Raw genomic sequence first — 10000 nt, forward strand, 5'->3', positions numbered from 1 at the left:
TCACAGACCTGTTATTGCTCAATCTCGTGCGGCTAGAAGCCGCCTGTCCCTCTAAGAAGAAAAGTAATCGCTGACAGCACGAAGGATGTCACGCGACTAGTTAGCAGGCTAGAGTCTCGTTCGTTATCGGAATTAACCAGACAAATCGCTCCACCAACTAAGAACGGCCATGCACCACCACCCACCGAATCAAGAAAGAGCTATCAATCTGTCAATCCTTCCGGTGTCCGGGCCTGGTGAGGTTTCCCGTGTTGAGTCAAATTAAGCCGCAGGCTCCACTCCTGGTGGTGCCCTTCCGTCAATTCCTTTAAGTTTCAGCTTTGCAACCATACTTCCCCCGGAACCCAAAAGCTTTGGTTTCCCGGAGGCTGCCCGCCGAGTCATCGGAGGAACTGCGGCGGATCGCTGGCTGGCATCGTTTATGGTTAGAACTAGGGCGGTATCTGATCGCCTTCGAACCTCTAACTTTCGTTCTTGATTAATGAAAACATACTTGGCAAATGCTTTCGCTTCTGTTCGTCTTGCGACGATCCAAGAATTTCACCTCTAACGTCGCAATACGAATGCCCCCGCCTGTCCCTATTAATCATTACCTCGGGTTCCGAAAACCAACAAAATAGAACCGAGGTCCTATTCCATTATTCCATGCACACAGTATTCAGGCGGGCTTGCCTGCTTTAAGCACTCTAATTTGTTCAAAGTAAACGTGCCGGCCCACCGAGACACTCACTCAAGAGCACCCTGGTAGGATTGCAACGGGGTCCGCCTCGGGACGCACGAGCACGCACGAGGCGCGTCGCACGCCTTCAGCTCGCCCCACCGGCAGGACGTCCCACGATACATGCCAGTTAAACACCGACGGGCGGTGAACCAACAGCGTGGGACACAAATCCAACTACGAGCTTTTTAACCGCAACAACTTTAATATACGCTATTGGAGCTGGAATTACCGCGGCTGCTGGCACCAGACTTGCCCTCCAATAGATACTCGTTAAAGGATTTAAAGTGTACTCATTCCGATTACGGGGCCTCGGATGAGTCCCGTATCGTTATTTTTCGTCACTACCTCCCCGTGCCGGGAGTGGGTAATTTGCGCGCCTGCTGCCTTCCTTGGATGTGGTAGCCGTTTCTCAGGCTCCCTCTCCGGAATCGAACCCTGATTCCCCGTTACCCGTTACAACCATGGTAGGCGCAGAACCTACCATCGACAGTTGATAAGGCAGACATTTGAAAGATGCGTCGCCGGTACGAGGACCGTGCGATCAGCCCAAAGTTATTCAGAGTCACCAAGGCAAACGGACCGGACGAGCCGACCGATTGGTTTTGATCTAATAAAAGCGTCCCTTCCATCTCTGGTCGGGACTCTGTTTTTTTTTTTTTTTTTTTTAAAAAAAAAAAATTTCTTTATTCCATTAAATTATTTCTTACATATTAACCCACCACCTAATACATTAGTGGGTCTTAATTCTCTACATTACATTTTTATTGAATATTAGCAGCATTTATACTTCTATTCTAGTGTTAGTAACTTACTTGCTACAGGAACTAAGAGTTAGTTTCTTTGTTGGGTAAGATCTACTTTTACTCTTGCTAACTAATCTAGGAACTACCTCCTGCAGCGTTACAGGCGTGCCAGATGTTTGTATAAACCTACTGTGTGGCCGTGCCCACTGAGCTAATCCCAGTGAGCATGCCCCTGGCACTGGGCTGGCCTTTTGAAGATCGCTGCAGGTTCTGTTAAGATTTTCTGTCTACTATATACTTAAGGTCTAACTATTGCTAAGTCATGATCGGTGCGCAAATGTCGAATCCGGGTGTTGGCGCTCCCTCCCCCTGTTCCGGAGCGTGGCGGATTCCTACCGTCACGGCGATTGGCCAGTCCACGCCCCGGCGGAATGGGATGGGTCGCCTTCAGTCATGTCATGTCCGGTTGTTCAAGTGTTTTCCCTTAAATATTCCCGCAGGACCTTTGCTGATACCTCGCTGGCAAGGCGGTTTACTATGTTGAATGTGGTGGGATCTCTGATTAACTGATACGTATTGTTGTGAGGCAACTGGTTTCTTAGGTCACTGGCTACATCATCGAAGATGGGGCACTCATAGATCACGTGGTCCGGAGTACCCCATTCAGCTCCGCAGTCACACGAGGGGGTAGCCCTTTTCCCGAATCGGCATAGATATGCCGGATACGGTCCACGTCCTGTGAGGAAGTGCAACAGTCCCTTACTTGGCTGGAAATGCGATAGTTGGAAACGTTCTTTGATATTTGGGAGCAGCTGGTAAGTCCTTCGGCCTGTTGTGTCAGCATCCCAGAGTTCTTGCCATAACTCTTCTCCTCTCCTCTTAATGGCAAACTTGTCCCCCACCCGCACTCCCAAGATACTTTCAGTCTTATCTATGTCTCCCCTTTTAACCCAGTACCAGGCTGCCTGTTCCCGGATTTTGATATCCAGGGGACACACCCCCATAAGTACTAGTAGTGCCCCTCCCGGAGATGTTCTGTACGCTCCGATGGAGCGCAAAAGCATGTTGCGTTGCACCCTCCTCACAGACATAGCGGGCACAACCCTCGTGAGCCTGCGTGCCCACACTCCGGAGCCGTAACCCATGATAGAGACAAGAATGGTATTGTGATATAGCTTAATGAGTTCTGGTGGGAGATGAAATCTACTGTGTCCTATTGTGATTAAGTTGTTTAGAGCTTCGAGTGATTTTTGTGTTGCTGATTCTATATGTTTGGCGAAATTCCACCTTTCATCGATTATAACCCCTAAATACCGGGCCTCACGACGCCGAATCACTGGTGAGCCCTCGATTCTTACTGTTGGATTTCTGGCCAATTGGCCTTTCAGTAATAGGTATGTAGACTTGTTAGGCGCAATGGTCATTTTCGTGTTCTGGCACCACTGCGTGAGAATTGATAATGTCCTATTGATTTTGGGTTCGAGGTCCTCGCGACTTCGGCCGCCAACCAGCAGAAGGAGGTCGTCAGCGTAAGCTATCGCCTCTAGCACATCCACACTGTTTTCCAAGCTCTCCAGAAGAGGCTCCATATTTATGTCCCAAAAGAGTGGCCCCAGGACAGAGCCCTGTGGACACCCCTTCGTGACCTTCTTGCCTATTCGCTCGCTAGGGGACGATAGCCAGACCTCTCTTTCCATACAATAGCTCCTGAGACAGCCGTATAGCGGCCCTGGACACTCCTTCTCCCGCAGGCAGGAGAAGAGCGAAGGCCACCACAGGTTGTCAAAGGCGCCACTGATATCCACCATGATGCCAACTATGTACTTGTGCGGAGACGACCCACAGACCTCGGATGCGAGGGCAATTGCGTCACACGCAGATCGCCCCTGCCGAAAACCGAATTGCCTGTCACTCATCCCGCACAGCACTCGGTGTGCTGTCAGTCTGTCAGCCAGTAACTTCTCCAGCAGTTTGCCCAACAGGTCCAACAGACAAATGGGTCTGTAAGATTTTGCTTCTTTAGGGTCTTTGTCTTGCCCCTTTTTGATGATTACAACGTTGGCCTGCTTCCAGATTTTAGGGAATGTTCTAAGGCGCAGGGCCTCATTGTAAATTCTTGCTAAAGGTGTCACTAGTTGAGGAGCGAGGTACTGCACCACCTCCGCGATGATGCCGTCTGGTCCTGGGGCCTTTCCTTTCTTTAGCGATTTAATGTGGGCTGCAACTTCTTCTTCAGAGAAAGGGTACACCATGATGTTATTCTCATAGTCTGCTTGCAGAGCCTGCCTAATTAGGCGTTGTTCTTCTGTGTCCTCTTCCTCTTCATCATCAGGGAGGAGTTGGTGGAGAAGGACCTCAGCAGTTTCCTGCCAAGACCCAGTCATCCGATTTCCATCCCTGATTGTGGAAAGCACCATTGGCGACCTGATTTTTTCCCTTACTATTTTGTAAGGAGTGCCCCAGGGATCAATAGCCAATTGGCTGTGCACATATTTTTTCCAGCTTTCCAGCCTGACTGTTCGCAGTTCTTTCTGAAACTGCTCTTTGGCTTCCCTATATGTTTGCAGCCATCTTTGTTTTTCTTCCCAGACGACACTTCGCTGGTAATACCTCCTCGCCCTCCTGACAGACTGACGCATCTGCCCTAGTTCCGCAGACCATGGTGATGGAGAAGCCGCAACGGCTCTCCTCCTGGTTGGTACAGCAGCCTTTACCGCCCTGGTGAGAGCGCCCACCAGTTCTTCGGCGTGTTTGTTGACGTCATCGTCATCTTCCGGCCATGTCGGAGGGTCAAACTCTCCTGCGAGACGCTCCCAATTGGTCCTGTTATAATTTAGTTGTACTTCCCACCCTATGTCCCAGTGGCGCTCCTGATCTGTGATTGTGAATGTGATCAGGTTGTGATCGCTGGTAGTGTCCCCGTCAGTAACAGTCCAATTTTGTATATTGGCAGCGATATTGGCTGTCATCATTGTGATGTCAATATTGGTTCCATTCCCTCCCCCTCCTGTGTAGGTGGGGGGGTTTCCAGGTCTGTTGGCAATGAGGAGTTGCAGAGACATAATAGTCTCTTCCAGCTTGCTTCCCCTTTCATCTCGAGTGCCACTGTGCCATAGGGGGGATTTGGCGTTCACGTCCGCCACCACAACTGCCTTTCTGCCCCTCAGCACCGTTGCCACCTGCGTAAGTTGGTCAAGGTACAGGTCAATTTCTGTACCGTACTGAAAGTACATATTTATTAAATATATGACGCCATTTGGTGACTGCAGTTCAATAACATTGCAGTGGTCGTCCGAGAGGTGTGAGAGCACTGTTGCCCTCAGTGCCTTGTTGATTATTATGATGGTGGCTTTCGGATCGTCTCCAAAACTTACTACTTGCCAGCTCATGGCAGCGTAGGCTATGTTCCCCGCAAGAGAGTATGGCTCCTGCAAACAGAGCACGTCAAGACTCCTCTCCTCCACCACTCTCCGAAGTTCCTGCATGACCAGTCTACTATTGTGTGCGTTTAGCTGTCCTATCTTTATTTCTGTAACTATGGGAAATATGTGTGCACATATGATTCTGGGAAGGTTTTTGTCCAGTTGTAAGCTATTCTCCCATTGGATAGGACAGACTGATTATATATTTCCTCTAAATTAAAGGTTTCATTTCTTCTCTCAAACACCTTTCTTACTAGGTCACGCAGGGCGCCGAAGTCAGTGGGGAGATTCATTGTCTTTAGTTGTACCCTGTCTACAGCCTCCATGGCCGAGAAGGTGACCTTGCGCCCGTATCTATGTCCTACCCGCACTAGATGTCGCAGTGCGGTGGTTAGGACAGCCGGCTCCTCCAGGCGGGATAATTGTAGGGAATGCTCGAGATTGGGATATATTCTGACCGGATCAACCACTGTTCTCACAGCTTTTGGTTGTCTCGAGTCAGTATTCACATTGGTGCTATTTATTTGTGTATTTGTACTGGTAACTGTATTGACCTGCACCGGCAGTTCTAGCACAGGACTCCCTTGATCGGGACTCTGTTTGCATGTATTAGCTCTAGAATTACCACAGTTATCCAAGTAACGTGGGTACGATCTAAGGAACCATAACTGATTTAATGAGCCATTCGCGGTTTCACCTTAATGCGGCTTGTACTGAGACATGCATGGCTTAATCTTTGAGACAAGCATATGACTACTGGCAGGATCAACCAGGGAGCTGCGTCAACTAGAGCTGAGCAGCCGGCCGCCCGGGAGTGTGTCCCGGGGGCCCGCGCGAACACGCAAGCGTCCGCTCAATTATTCTGCAAACAGGAGGAGGCTGAGCTCCCCTGCACCATACACCTCGAAACCCTCTCAGGTCCCGGCGGCGCGCAGCGCCGTCCTAAGTACTTGGTCGGGTTCGAGAGAGGCGCAATCGCCCGGGGTTTGGCGAGTAGACGCTTTAGGTGCGACCACCCGTGCTCCCAACTGAGCTTGCCGCTGCCGACAGAGGCCCGGGAGCGTGCTGTCGTGGCATTGCCGGCGGGAGACAACACGCGCCACCTACGGTGACCGGCAGCTCCAACGCCAGCGCCACAGAAGGACAAAAGCCCCACTTGGGTGCCGAAGCGAACTCTCCCAGCACAGCGCACGCGCCAACACGTCCGCACAGCTGCGATACAAACCACCTGCGAGAACCGCAGAGGCGACCGAGCAGCAGACGGCGTCGCGGCGCCGAGCGCCGGGCGGCGGCGCATCCTCAGCGCACACAGTCCTCAATCGGACCAGCACACTGCAGATGTCCACCGCGCTTCGCACCGGGCCCGCGAGGACCTACTTTGGCCGCACGGCGCCGCGTGCAGGGTGCGCCGGCGCGCAGCTGCGCCGCCTGCCGCCTCCGTCGGCCGGCGCGCCTGCCACTGGCCGCCCCCACCAGCCGGCTGTAGCGCGTGCGCCCACGCACCGCGCGGCCAGCACGCCGGGAGGCCCCCCCTCACCGGCCGGGGACGGTCCCACCCAGCCACCGCCGCGTATCGCTTCACACCCAGATGCCATTCACGTTCGTGGGCATGGTGGGTATCGCTGGAACAACCGGTTGGTAGCTCAACCGATCGTCGCCATCACTGATTCACCTCTAGCGAGAACAACCGCACCACAACGGTTTACCAGTTGTTCATTTGCGTAACGTCACCAGCAAACGTAGGCGTCCATCGCCATTTGCAAATTCAACGATTGTTGCATGCCTGTGTCAGGTGTCACGACACACTATGTCTGCCCACATACACGCAACAACATGTGCACGCTTCGCGAACACGTGGAAGGTGGCCCCCGTACGTATGCGATGTCCATTGCGCGAACGACTGTCAACCGGCCTCTGTCGCATGTCGCAGATGTGGAACGCAGTGCACCATGCTATCACGGTGTGTGAGAAGAGACGACTACGTCTGACAACACGCGCCACTACATCAACAGACGGCTCATGCTGATCGCCATCCAGGGCATACCACACTGCAATCCAGCTCTTATAGGGAGACGACACGTAGCTGAGTGCACAACATTTGGACCGCATGGTTCGCCGTTGTTGGCGCAGTCGTTGTACGGTCACATGTACCACGATGTATCATTCAGTACATGAGGACCAATGTGCAGTACAGTGTGTGATTTGGACGTACAACATCAGCGGACAGTTGACACAGGCCGTACCACAGCGTAGGCTAAGTGCTTCGCCATGCGAATGCCAATGAACAACTGCAAATGCCAATGAACAACTGCAAAGGGCATTGAGCATGTACGTCCTGCTGCCATCCACATTACAGTGTATAGCTGCAAGGTGTTTAACATGAAGCGATACACTGGGGACCGGGCAGTGCGAGTAGCAAACTATATTGCGGGGGTTGCAGTTAGGCAACACTACACTAATTTAACGCGTCGTATGACAATTACAGAGCAGGTTAAGGCCCAACGTGTGTTGGGTTAAGGCCCAACGTGTGTTGGGTTAAGGCCCAACGTGTGTTGGGTTAAGGCCCAACGTGTGTTGGGTTAAGGCCCAACGTGTGTTGGGTTAAGGCCCAACGTGTGTTGGGTTAAGGCCCAACGTGTGTTGGGTTAAGGCCCAACGTGTGTTGGGTTAAGGCCCAACGTGTGTTGGGTTAAGGCCCAACGTGTGTTGGGTTAAGGCCCAACGTGTGTTGGGTTAAGGCCCAACGTGTGTTGGGTTAAGGCCCAACGTGTGTTGGGTTAAGGCCCAACGTGTGTTGGGTTAAGGCCCAACGTGTGTTGGGTTAAGGCCCAACGTGTGTTGGGTTAAGGCCCAACGTGTGTTGGGTTAAGGCCCAACGTGTGTTGGGTTAAGGCCCAACATAGGTTGGGTTAAGGCCCAACATAGGTTGGGTTAAGGCGCAACATAGGTTGGGTTAAGGCGCAACATAGGTTGGGTTAAGGCGCAACATAGGTTGGGTTAAGGCGCAACATAGGTTGGGTTAAGGCGCAACATAGGTTGGGTTAAGGCGCAACATAGGTTGGGTTAAGGCGCAACATAGGTTGGGTTAAGGCGCAACATAGGTTGGGTTAAGGCGCAACATAGGTTAGGTTAAGGCGCAACATAGGTTAGGTTAAGGCGCAACATAGGTTAGGTTAAGGCGCAACATAGGTTAGGTTAAGGCGCAACATAGGTTAGGTTAAGGCGCAACATAGGTTAGGTTAAGGCGCAACATAGGTTAGGTTAAGGCGCAACATAGGTTAGGTTAAGGCGCAACATAGGTTAGGTTAAGGCGCAACATAGGTTAGGTTAAGGCGCAACATAGGTTAGGTTAAGGCGCAACATAGGTTAGGTTAAGGCGCAACATAGGTTAGGTTAAGGCGCAACATAGGTTAGGTTAAGGCGCAACATAGGTTAGGTTAAGGCGCAACATAGGTTAGGTTAAGGCGCAACATAGGTTAGGTTAAGGCGCAACATAGGTTAGGTTAAGGCGCAACATAGGTTAGGTTAAGGCGCAACATAGGTTAGGTTAAGGCGCAACATAGGTTAGGTTAAGGCGCAACATAGGTTAGGTTAAGGCGCAACATAGGTTAGGTTAAGGCGCAACATAGGTTAGGTTGAGGCACAATATAGGTTAGGTTGAGGTACCGTATAGGTTAGGTTAAGGTACAGTATAGTTTAGGTTAAGGTACAGTATAGTTTAGGTTAAGGTACAGTATAGTTTAGGTTAAGGTACAGTATAGTTTAGGTTAAGGTACAGTATAGTTTAGGTTAAGGTACAGTATAGTTTAGGTTAAGGTACAGTATAGTTTAGGTTAAGGTACACATTGTTGTATGGAAAGGTGTAATGGGGGGGGGGGGGGGGGGCGGCCGGTCGGTTTGTTGATTGTGATTATAGTAAGTGGATGCCTGCGGCATCATCTGATTTGCCACGTCAGGATGCACCTTTGGCTCATGACAGGCGGCGCTCCGATTCCATGCTTGTGGCAGACCTGTGTCTTTCATTCCTGCCATTGTTTGTGTGCTGTGAGAGGAGGCAGTATTGTGATGTTGGGTGCACCCCTGTGTAGGACATGTGTGGGTGTTGGTGGCTTAGCTGAGCAATGGTGGTTGTCGGGGGGGTGGGATATTCCGTTTTCTGAGTGGACCTCCCAGTCTGGTTATGACAGTGTGGATTGTCTCATGTGGCGGAGAGGATGCACTGGGTGTTGTTCCATGCTGGTGCTTACATATTGTCTGTGTGCGTGTTACAGGCGGAGAGTAGTGCGTGATAAGAGTGTGTGGCTGCCGTGTGGTTGTGATTGTGAGCAGAGTCTTTCAGCATGTATACGGACAGTTGTATATATTATCTGTATTCTGATGGGTCTATGTATTACTAATCAGCGCCGTGTATACGTTTAATCCGGTTCCAGTCGAAACTGTTGTATCTCTGTACATTAGTGACACGGCGAGCGCGCTATGTAGCTACTCGTCTCGGCAGCTTCCACCGGTGTATGGCAAATGATTATAAGCAATGAGTCGAGTCGTCAATACCGATAGTGTGACGTCACATGTCTGGGGTGGGGGACGCTGCGCCCTTCCGGTGGGTCATGGCCTAGAAAGACGCTCCCCACGCAGGGGGGCTTGGACTGTCATAAACTCTTCCGAGTAATATACTTGCCGTACGTTTTTGCGACTGCGAGTGCACTGCCCACCGGTACCGACATGGATGGAGCGCCTCCTAGCTGACCGCTCAGCATCGGCATTCGTACAGAGAGCAACGCGATCGCGTCTCTAGCTCGTAACTGGTACAGCTCGCAGCTCATGTATAGGGACAGCGGGAATGTCGCATATTGGACATAACTCTTCATGAAACGCAAGTTATAGGGGTGGATTGCACATTGCGACTGCGGGAAAAGTCCGCCGTTCATCCGCTGGAGTTGCGAGTTGGGCGGTTAGGGTGGGGCGCCGGTGGAGTGATTGCCGGTCGACGATTTCGTGCGGCAGAGGCGCTGGCGTTGGGGTGCTGTGGTCGACAGAGGACGCAGGCTTTGTGGGTGGGGTCGAAAGATGGGCACTGTGGGCCCATCGCTGTCTTAGTCGGCTTGGCGTCTCAT

This window comes from Schistocerca serialis, unplaced genomic scaffold, assembly GCF_023864345.2.
Source record: "Schistocerca serialis cubense isolate TAMUIC-IGC-003099 unplaced genomic scaffold, iqSchSeri2.2 HiC_scaffold_1210, whole genome shotgun sequence".
NCBI classification, from domain to species: domain Eukaryota; kingdom Metazoa; phylum Arthropoda; class Insecta; order Orthoptera; family Acrididae; genus Schistocerca; species Schistocerca serialis.